Source organism: Megascapheus bottae, chromosome 13, assembly GCF_031878675.1.
Source record: "Megascapheus bottae isolate mThoBot1 chromosome 13, mThoBot2.hap1, whole genome shotgun sequence".
In the NCBI taxonomy this organism is placed as follows: Eukaryota; Metazoa; Chordata; class Mammalia; order Rodentia; family Geomyidae; genus Megascapheus; species Megascapheus bottae.
In genome coordinates this window covers 37389211-37401483 of record NC_143521.1, presented here as the reverse complement: position 1 = coordinate 37401483, position 12273 = coordinate 37389211, and the positions used below count along the sequence as shown (strand labels likewise).

General features: G+C 37.3%; 1 protein-coding gene across 11 annotated transcripts in view; it reads right to left on the bottom strand.

Annotated features, from left to right (window-relative positions):
• Apbb2 (amyloid beta precursor protein binding family B member 2) overlaps positions 1-12273 on the bottom strand; it is a 268672-nt gene that overhangs the window by 180987 nt on the left and 75412 nt on the right. The window lies entirely within an intron of this gene.

The window sequence follows — 12273 nt, the reverse complement described above, 5'->3', positions numbered from 1 at the left end:
CAGCCTCCTGAGTAGCTAGGATTATAGGAGTAAGCCATAGCACCTGACTGAAATTATTTTTTTTTTGCCAGTCTTGGGCCTTGAACTCAGGGCCTGAGCACTATCCTTGAGCTTTCTCAAGGCTAGAGCTCTACCACTTGAGCCACAGCACCACTTCCATTTTTTTCCTAAGAATGTGGTACCGAGGAATCGAACCCAGGTCTTTGTGCATACTAGGCATGAACTCCTAACACTAGGCCAAACACCCAGCCCCTGAAATTAAATTTTAAGGAAAGAAGTTAGATTGAAGATAATATTGGTTCTGATTCCTCAATAGTTAAGTCCATATGGCACTTCATGAGGATTTTTCATTTTTCAAGAAATGCTCTGTGTATCTAAAATTGTAAAGAAAACAAAACATCAAATATATTTACTTGCTGTGTGAATACAATTACCAAAAGAAAAGCAGAATGAGTTCATACTAGTTGCTTCTGATGAATAGAAAATGATGGCAACTCAAATGAGTGGGGCCAGAATTTGCAAACTAGAGTTATGTGCTATTAATTAAAAAGACTTTTTAGAAGAGTAGAAATTGATCAATGAAACATAAAAGCAACCTAATGATATGAGGCAAATGGATTTTAAAAGTTCATTGTCTACTATAACAAGGAAACACATTTTTAGGAAATATTTATCTCTCTTATCTTCTATTTATCTTATCTTGATTTTTCCTCCAGGTTAACCAAACTGTTAAAATTCAATTTTTAAAATTATCTTTAAATAGTTGTCCAAAGGAGTTGTTCCTTAACAAAGCAGCTTCTGAGTACAATCAATGTCACCCCCCACAACATTATCAGCTACCACTCCAGATCCATCCACCCCATCCCTAATTTTCTTAATTGTGTAGTATATACATCAAAAATACAATTTAATGTATTTTACTATGTAAAGGTACTTGATATTAAAGGTCAAATATACCCATAAACTCACATCATCACACTTTCACCTTTAACTAGCACATGATGATTTAAAAAAAAAAAAAGCAAGAATAACTGGTCAACCTTGCCACAGAGTTTACTGATTGCAATTTTAGATGGATACATATCATCCATAGTGCCCTCACTGTGCTTCTACCTCAGTCCCTGTAGTTGCTTCTCATGGTGAGTTTTATTTGTAGGAGGGATGAGGAGAAGAGGAAGAAGAATGAACAGCATCTGGACCCCTTTCTGATACTTGAGGAATCCCTCAAAATGTATTTCAGTGAAATGTACACTGTTCAACACAGCAAGACAATTATCTTTCTAGCCTTGACCTACTTACTGTGAATCCAAAGTTACAGTCATAAAGAGACAACAGCAGGAGGAAATGAACATAGGCAAGGGTAATAGCAACCACCCTTTGCTGCTTCGGTGACGTAATCTCAGACTTTGTGTCTGGTCCCAGTGCATAAGTCAGTGTTCCCTATGGATCTTTCCTTTGCTCAGTGGACTCACCACTACTACTATCCTACTACTTGGGCTATGAATCCACCTGTGTAGTCCATTTGTTTCCCCTTTTCCTTAACTTCTGGCAATTCTACAGCATAGCCAGTATCCTCTCAATAAATTTCTCTGCTTCAATCCCTCAACCAGTCTCTGTTGCTTCCATTTGAAAACACTGACTGATAGACTGCCCAAGGATATGCAGGCAAAAATAGGTAGCTTTCTTTGGAAATGAAGAATGAAATATTTATTGCCTGTAAGACCCCAAAGCAGAACCAAGGTCACTTCTCCCCAGAAATATATAGGCAAATGCTATGCTTTAAGAAACCAAACTGTTTCTGGAATGTTGTGAGTTAACCAAGTTTTGGCAGGCTTATTTATTCTTTACATTGTTTTCCTCCATTAGCCAACACATTCAGAGTTCTAGCCCACTGACTGATTGTACAATGAGCACTGTGAATGTAATCAGTTTGTGAATTGGGAGCTGTCACTGTTTATGTCTGGCCAGAGATTTGCACTCACAATTGCTACTATTGGAAGCGAATAGAACAATTTTCTGTCTTTCTACTTAAATATAGTTTTCTAGGAGATGAGGCAGTTTGAAAAGCAGTGGTCAAGAATGACACATGCCAATGAAAATGCAAACCAAGGCACCCAAAGATTTATAATTGACTGTAGAAGCATCAATATTGCTGGAAAGCTGCTTCCATCAGCTCAGTGCATTGCAGCAAATTTAGTTCCAAGTCTGAGGATGCTGAACCAAGGCCATTTATCTGCATATGTCTCAGGCTAACTGCCAAAATTTGCAGGCAAAGCTAGATATCACAGAATAAACTGATGATGTGACCAAAAGGGCTCCATCAGACAGTCAAATGCAGTAATGGCATTAATTAGAATGCAAAGAAAAGAAGGTGTCTCACTGTGGTGCCTCTTTGTTCCTGGACACTAAAGAAGTCTTACAGGATGAAGAACAGCAATCCTTGTTAGCTGTACAAAACAAGACTCTACCCAAATATAATGAAGGCTTACAGAATAAGTGCAAAACTTGATGCATGCGCATAACTGCCCTCCCTGTGGTGTGATTTTACAGACTCGCCAAGAGCTCAACCCCTCAGTCACAGAAGTCAACAATAAGTCAACATGGGGGAGGGGAAAGGGACTTTTATTTCAGACAGTGATATAAATTCTACTTCAAACTCCATCAACTGTCAGAAAAATCTTTACTCTGTTCTTCTGTAGACTCAGTTCTCTTGAAATATCTAATGGCCACTACTATATCAAGAGTTGCATTCCATGTTTGTTCAAGTGAGCTGCTTCTGTGTGTACACTGTGTTTCTGAAATCCTCCACCCTTATTTTACTTGATGAGCACAATGGGACAGGTAGCCACGCCACATCACATTGCATATGAGACACCTGTATGCGTTCTACAGCTTTCAGAGAACCTTTCTCAAAACTAAAAATAGCTGGTACTCTTCAGGAAGATATTCTATTACTGAATTAGAGAACCCCAGTCTTTTTGCACTTTTTTTTTTTTTTTTGGCCAGTCCTGGTGCTTGAACTCAGGGCCTAGGTAGGCACTGTTCTTGGACTTTCTCAAGGCCAGTGCTCTACCACTTGAGACACAGCACCACTTTCAGCTTTTTCTATGTATATGGTAACAAGGACTTGAACCCAGGGCTTTGTGCATGCTAGGCAAGCACTCTACCATTAGAACACATTCCTGGCCCTGCACTGTTATTTTTTTTTAATTAAAGAATTTATTAACATTGATTTTTACTATAGCCCAGCTGGGCTTAACAGATATATACAGTCTTCCATCCAATGGCGAAACTTTTTACATTTTTCTCAGCAGCACATGGAACACACTCCAAAATAGATCATATAATAGTTCATACAGAAAACTTAAGCACATACAAGAGGTCTGATATAATCCCATGCATTCTATCTGATCACAGTGGAGTCAGACTAGTTCTGAACAATGCAGTAAAAGTAAAAAAACATTCAAATACATGGAAGCTGAACAACATACTTCTGAATAACTCTTGGGTTACAGATCAGATCAAAGATGAAATTCAAAACTTTCTTGAATGTAATGACGATCAAGAGACATCACAAAGGAACTTATGGGACACAGCAAAGGCAGTTTTAAGGGGCAAATTTATCACATTAGGAGCGCATATCAAAAAGACAGAAGAGCAAGTAAATAACCTAAAAAAGAAATTGAAACACCTAGAGGTGCAAGAAAAAGTTAATTCTAAAATAACTAGAAGGACAGAAATAACAAAAATAAAATCAGAAATATCAGAAATTGAAATAAGATTCACTATAGACAAAATTAATAAATCAAAAAGTTGGTTCTTTGAAAGAGTCAACAAAATAGACAGACCCCTGGCAAGATTAATAAAAAAAACGGAGAGGGGAGACTCAAATAAACAAAATTAGAGACCCTACAGGAATAATCACAAAGGATATCCAAGAAAGTCAGTCCATTATGAATAAATGCTCTGTTATTTTTGAGATAGGGTGTTGCTTTCCACCCAGGCACACACCTGGACCGGGATCCTATTATTCATTATCATCCTTGCTGGGATGGTAGGTACATACTACTCTGCCCAGCTATTGGCTAAGAAGTGGTCTCATAAACTTCTTTGCCCAGACTGGTCTCCACACGAAATCTCAATTCCATCCTCCTACCTAGCTAGGGTTATAGGTGTGAGGCGTGAGTTAATGGCAGTCAGCTCAAATACTTGATGTAAGTTCCCTTCCTTTTTTTTTTTTGGAGGTGTTACTAGGGTTTGAAATTGGTTAGCAAGTATTCTACTACTGGAGCTACAATCCCACACAGGACCCTGCTAAATGTTTACTAAATGAGACTGCAGATCCAAATGTAACTATCAAAATCTAATTTATCAAAGCTGGTCTTCATTCAAGTTAACAAGTATGTCAGGAGCTATCATATCCAACTGGAATCTCTGTGCTATTGAAAATCAAAGGGGAGTGTAACAATTGCCTTTAAATATAAGAAAACAGTTCAGGGGAAGGTATATGATCTGATCTTATTTTCCTTATCAAAGTATCAAAGGATTAAAGAATTATCAGCTTACAGCAGACTGAATCACACTGAGGGGGAAGACAATCTGGAAATAGTTTTAAAATTCAGAATTTATTGACAATTCCTCCTTTCCAAGGCAAAGAATGCATAGATAGAGCTTGCCTTTATTTTAAAGTACAAAACTAAGCCACCAGGACTCAAAGAGTAAAATTTGGTCAATGCAAGCTGGCCTTCTACCAATCTTAGAAAAGCTCACAAGACAGGAAAGCAATGGGAACTACACAATTCTTAATTTAAATTTATGGAAGAAAATAAACCATCACAGGCCCAGCATCTGCCAGGTAGTTATGCCCCCACTGCTGCTGTTCTCTCCTTCAGGCCAGGCCGTGGGCCGTGGGAGTAAGAAGCTCTGTGCATTCTATTTCCAAAACATCTGAACAAACTTCTGAGAACTATTTAGAGTCCTTTTTCCAATAACAGCAGTGCAGGCAAGCTAAAGACTCTCCCCCAGGAGTTGGTTTCCTTTCTCAGCTCACTATTCTCCCATGAAAGATGAAGGAGGAAACTCCAGCTTTGCAAAGCCTGTAAACAGTACTGATCTTCCTAGCATTTTCTATTTCCTTAAAACCCATCTCTTCATACTCTACTCAGGTACACAGAGCAGGCTCGGAGGCCCAAATTACCACTACCCAGTTCCTGGGAGCAGATGCAGCTTTTTAAGAGGGTAAACTTTGACTTACAAACAGCAAAGCGCAGTATACTCTGCCCTACTGGCTAGTAACTCTGGCCTCATCTGAAGGGTATTTGAGCCTAAGTGTCTCACCTCTGGGTAAGGACTTTCTCCCTTAATTTCCCAATTAACCAGGTATGCAAGCTTGCTACCCCAATCTATTTAATCAAGTCATATAAACTAAGAACTATGTTACTGGAAGAAACTGACTGCCCTGTAGGCATACAGATTTCAAAATGGCTTCTCTAAACCTATCAATTAATTGTTCATTAACTTTTCCCCATTCGTTCACTTAGTAAGCAGTAGCAGATACAAACCTGATTAAAGAAAATATAAAGGAAGATAAAATAGTAACTAGTATATCACTGGATTTTAATAGTCCACAGCCTGTCATATGGTATACGTGCTAAGAAATATTCACAGCCTGTCATATGTATGGTACATGCTAAGAAACAGGATTTGAATATGAATTTGACATTTTAATTAAGTTCCTTAAAAGTAAGTTCATTCATTCATTTTATGTAATGTACTCCCAACACACAGTACCTGGCTCATGGTAGGTTCTCACCAAACACTGGCTTAATCAATGAACTTCAAGTTGGGCAAATATGAAATGTATACAAGACTTTTTACTTCTGTGATTATTATGAATTTTTATCTGTTTTATAGATAAATGTCTACATGTCTAAAGTTTTTTCTATATCTACCACTTAATCTGAGATACCTAGTTTCTTTGGAAGGTAGAATCCTACCTTAGGCAAAGAATTGACTGAGATAGACAGGCAGAAAGAGTATATCACCCTCATTCTTATACTATAATAATTGGATCAAAGATGGCACACAATTTTATACATAATACCAGGCAATCAGTAACACAGTTTTGAACACATACTTAGCCACCAACCCATGTCAGACTATGTTTAGTTACAGTAAATGCTACAGAGATTACAGAAGACAAATCCTACTCCATTTCTGACCTCAGATTTTCTCATCTTTCACATAGCAACACATCTTTCCAAATGCCAGGAGAGCCTTAAATTAAACAAATGGCTAGGATCCCTTTATTTCTCCTTTACAGAAAATGATGTTGTAGGTGTATATTAGCACAGATACTCTTTATTGCTAAGTGGAAACAATGGGTATTAAACAATTTGTGGCATTCACATCTCCTTTAGTATTATCTTATTTAATATATTATAAGCATATATCAAATAGGACATAAATTAAATAGAACAAGATAAAATTAGCCAGGGGGCATGGTGGCTTACACCTGTATTCCTAGCTACTCAGGAGGCTGACATGTGAGGATCAAGGTTCAAAGCCAGCCCCCAGCACAAAAGAACCTGAGACTCTTATCTCTAATTAACCCCTAGAAAAGGGGAAGTGAGGCTTGGTTCAAGGGTAGAGTGTAGCCTTCAGCTGAAGAGCTCAAGGACAATGCCCAGGCCCAGGGGTAGGGCGGTAGCCTTGAGCTGAAGAGCTCAAGGACAGGCTCAGGCCTAGTTCAAGCCCATGACCCACCAAAAAAAAGAAAAAAAAAAAGAACAAGATAAAATTTAGTTTTTACTTCTTTTAAAATAATCCACAGCTAATTTTTTTCATTTTTCAATTTTTGAAATTTTACTTAATTAATTGTATGCAAGAACTTCATTGTGATATTGTCATACATGCACTAATGTATTTTGACCAAATTCATCCTTCTATTATCCTTTCATATCCTCAGTACCCCTGCCACTCTATACTTCAGAGCTTTTCATTATGCAATATTCATGTGTACATATGTATACATTTTCATGTACACACGAATATATCTACACAGTAGTTTATATAGTATGTGTACTATAAATACTACACAAAGTGTATAGTATATTGTACATGTACATAGCATATATAGTGCATACAGTATACATATGGTATATATATAGTATATTACATACAGTGTACTTCATATAGTACATACTACATGTAGTACACTATATACTAGAAAGAACTATATGTACTATATGTAGTACTATATGTAGCACACTACATATATATATATATATATGAGAGAAAGAGAGAGAAATTAATTATATTCACTCTGCCTCACTGCTTCTGTACCACAAACAGTCCCTTTTACGTCCATGTCATATTGCCATATTGGTTTTTTTATGTCTAGATTCCACATGGAAAGTAATAGGTCAGAGCTATCTGTCTTGTTTCACTCAGCCTGATCTATAGTTCCTTCTGCAAACCACACATAGGTAATACTTTGAAGGCATCTCTGTTCATTACTATTACAGATGCAGTTCAGAGATCTATCTCTAAAAATTAAATAAAATACTTGAAATAAGGAAGATTTTGAAAACAAATATGTGAATGAGAAATGTAAGATACAAAAGAAACTTGATAGCAGATGCCAGCGGCTCACATCTGTAAACCTAGCTCCTCAGTGAAGGCTAAGAGCAGAAGGATCGTGGTTCAAGGTCTGAGATCCTATCTCAAAAGCAGCCAACAAACCAGGTGCCACTGACTTATGCCTTTAATTTTACCTACTGGGTAAAATGCTATATGTTTGTATGCATATGCACGTGTGAGCATCCAAGCACACACACAACAGCAGCAAGAAACAGGGCTGGCAGTGTGGGTCCAATAGTAGAATGCCTGGTAAGCAAGAAGCACAGAGTCCAAATTCTCCATCTCCCCAAAAGAAAAAAAGATATTAAAAAGAATTACATTCACTGCTTGTTATAAATTTTTACAAAAACTGTTTTCACCATAAGAAGACAACAGTTAAGTATCCTTTACAGTTTTTTAAGTATCAGCAGAAGCATCCTCAACACTTTTAATTTCAGAAAGGACTTCTCTAGTGCGCCTCCCCCACTACCATGCTAATCTCTACATAACTCATGGTAACCTTTCATCATTGCTGTTTGGTTTGGTTTGGTTTAACTTTTAACTAAATGGTGAACTGTGAACATTCTCCAGTCATACAAATACTCACTCATCACAGGAGCTTTGGTAAGCAGGGGCCTTTTCCTCACAGCCCTTCTATTAACACAAAGGAGGTCGTCTTTAGCTTGTTATCTTAAACAAAAGTCCCAAGGATGCTTGCAAAATGGAAATGTAATGTTTATAATAAAGACATAAGGTACCCAAAGGAAATTCTTTTTTTATAGTAGAAGGAAAACATTTCACCAGAGACTTTGTTACATTTTTGTTGTTGTTGTTAGTAGTGATCACAGGGCTTGAACTCAGGGCCTGGGCGCTATCCCTGAGCTGCTTTTCCTCAAGGCTAGTTCTCTACCACTGTCAGACACAGTATCAATTCTGGTGGTTAATTGGAGATGAAGTCTGTCTCATGGACTTTCTTGCCCAGGATGGCTTTAACCCTCAGTCCTCAGATCTCAGCCTTTACTCTCTCCTCTAGGATTACAGGCATGAGCCACCAGACCCTGTGTGACTACACTGTATTTTAAAGAAATGTTAAATTATTTGAAAGGCATTTTTCTTTTTGTGGGTCATGAGGCTTGAACTCGGCCAAGGCCTTATCCCTGAGCTCTTCAGCTCAAGGTTACCACCCTACCCTAGAACAAAGTTCCACTTCCACTTTTCTAGAGGTTAAGAGATAAGAGTCTCAGGTCCTTTTGTGCCCAAACTGGCTTTGAACCTTGACCCTCAGATCTCAGCCTCCTGAATAGCTAGGATTACAGGTGTGAGACACTGCACCCAGCTGAAAGGCATTTTTAAGTTACCTACTTCTGCAGTTCAGTTATATTTCCAGTCTAAACACCATTTCTGGATCCTGAAGTCCAGTGCCTTTTTCACTCTATTTCTGTGATTGGTACACTCATCCAACATAATCCTCCTAAAATGTTCTTCCAAAACAACAATTTTTATAGCACAAATGAATTCCTTTACTATCTGTGTATTTATAACAAAATTAAATAAACTATAATTTTTTTTTAATTCCAACAGTATTTCACCACTGAAAATGTCACTGTAACAAAAAAAAATGGTTAGGGTAAAAGAAAATCAAAGTCTTTGACATCAATGAATTTATAATTTAAAAGAACTGACAGCTCTTATAAGTTAAATACATTATTTAATTTCATCTTTCCCTTGAGGCAGTGTGCATGCACAAAAATATTTCAGTACACTATCTAAGAAAGCCTCACAATATAAGATTCTTACCTTACTATCATTATTGCAAAATAACACACTACTTAATAATAAATATATACTTAGCATAGTATAACAATGGAACCTATCGAAGTTTACCTTAATATTAACATTTCTATATAGTACTTCCAGAGTAAAGTTCTTAACTTCTGTTTCACCTTAAATATTTTTTAAACAGGTTATCTGTACTATGAGAAATGGAGAGAAGCTATAACACATTACATATACAAAGCTTAGAAAATGATTTTATGAGAAAACACTTTCTATTATCAATGGCATAACTTCTGGGACATAGCAGAAATGAGATTTGTATGCTGTGCGCATGTGTGTGCATGCATGTGAATGTGCATTTTCTTTCAAATATATCCTTTTGGGCATGTGTCCTTTCATATTTCCAAGCACTACCTAAGATAACATAGAATAGCTGGATTACCTTTAAGGCTCATTTTATCTTTTCAAAAATATTGAGAAATAAAACAACTTTCTGGTCCCAGGCAATTTTTTCAAAAAACAGCAAAAATACACATACATAAATATGTCAATTGGAATATGTTATTTCAAAATAGTAAACCTAACAGGGGCATCAAACCTTTAAGGCCAAATGACAGGATTTATTAAAACAGTGAGCTATGTCTTACTTTCCTTCCTAGGCAAGAAAAGAAGCAAGCGCTGGGTGCTGGTAGTTCAGACCTGTAATCCTTGCTACTCAGGAAGCTTATATCTGAGGCTAGAGGTTTGAATCTAACTGGGCAGACAAATCTGTGAGATTCTTGCAAAAAGCTGGAAGTGGAGGAAAAACTTAAGAGGCAGAGCAATAGTTCTGAAGGAAAACACCAATCAGGAACATAAGATCAGGAGTTCATACCCCATTCGGTAAAAAAAAAAAAGATTAAAGAAAGGGAATGAAAAAAAAATGAAGTGAGCAAACTTCATTCATATTCTAAAAATCTGCTCAAATGCCCATGACTCTAAATCAAAAGTCTAAATGAATCTAAATTTGAAGTTTATAAAACTAGACTAACTAGCTAATTCATCCACTGTAAACCCAAAAGAATTGGCACAATGCAAAATCATCCTAACCTCTTGAAGGTTTGGGCTTTTGGTATTTTTGTTTGTTTGTTTTGGTTTGGTTATGGGACCAAGCCTGGGCGTTGTCCCTGAACTCTTCAGCTCAAGGCTACAGCCCAGCCACTTGAGCTACAGCACCATTTCTGGTTTTCTGGTAGTTAAAAATGGAGATGAGTCTCATGGACTTTTCTGCCTCAGCTGGCTTTGAACCTCAATCCTCAGATCTCAGCCTTCTGAGAAGCTAGGATCTTACAGGCATGAGCCAACACGCCTGACTTCCTCTTGAAGGTTTTTATAAAGAAGACTTTTCATCCCTTCCTTTTTACATTCCAAAACAGTATATAAAATCTACAAGTTAGGAATGAAAGAAGTAAAGTCACCTTCTAAGAAACTTGTAACAGAATTAAAAGATGCAAGTTAAAAATTACTTACATTCCCAGATCTGTGGCACAAACCTCAGAAAGCAAATTCACTTTTCCCCACAAAATCTATTAACTGAAATCACCCAAGGAGATCATGCAGCCCAATGTCTAGAAATCATATACAAAATTTTTAAATTTAAAAACAGATTCAAAATTAAAAATCAACACACCCCATTTGCTATTCAGACTACCTCTGAATAATTAAAATAAAGACTGCACTGGAATACATAAATGATAAGATGTATATGCTAGTTTTCCTTCACACTATGCCAAGGAGGCTTTCTAAATCTAGATGACATTTTGATCTGTCATCTGATTAAAGTTCTTAAAGCAGTCTTCTTGGTAACTACTCATGTTGGAAATGTGTTTCTCACAGAATCATAAAAAGAAATAGGATGTGGACTTCTAATTATGCTAAGACTCGGAGGGAAGGAAGGTCTTCCACTATCACACTAGCCAGCCCCTCCTTCCAAAGAGGAGCTCATCTCACCAACAAAGAAATGGGTGTAAGTAGAGAGAACGACAAGAAGCTGGAGAAAATAAACAACTTCTAAACAGTTTTCAGATACATGAAATGAAGCATGCCTTGCTTCTGAAGGTGGAAATAGAAATAGATAGCAGTCTTAATTTGTTTCTTGAAAAACTAGGTGAGCATGGGGCGCTGTGGCTCACGCCTATTATCCTAGCTACTCAGGAGGCTGAGATCTGAGGATTGCAGTTCAAAGCCAGCTGGGGCACTAAAGACCCTGAGACACTTATTTCCAATAAATCACTAGAAAACAGGAAGTAGGGCAGAGGCTCAAGGGGTAAGGTGGTCCTTGAGCTGAAGAGCTCAGGAACAGTGCCCAGGCCCAGAGTTCAAACCCCACGATCCACCAAAAGAAAGAAAGAAAATAGAAAACCTAAAAATTCTGCCTGGATAATAATCTCACTTAACACCTAAGTTATCTCTCAACAACCCTGTAAGAGGGTACATTGTTGATAACTCATTAATAACATGAAATAATTTGGGCTGTGGCTATAGCTCTGTGATAAATTAGTTGCCTAGCATGCATAAGGCCCTGGGTTCAATCCTAAATACAAACAAGAAATAATTTGAGTGGATAAAACATATGCCACAGGATATCAAGTAAAGTCTGTGGGCTTTCCTCACTCTGAGCCTTGTATTCGATGACTTCAAACTGTGATCACTCATTTATAACCCACATGGGATTAAGAAGTCAGTCGCTTACAAGAGGCAGGAAGCACTGTAGCAATCTGTCATAACTAAGAAACAAATAGAAATCCATCAACACCTATAAGCATCTTTTTTTTAATTACTGTCACTGTTACTGCCAGTAATAATTAATTGTTACTGTTATTTTCATAATGTTGACTC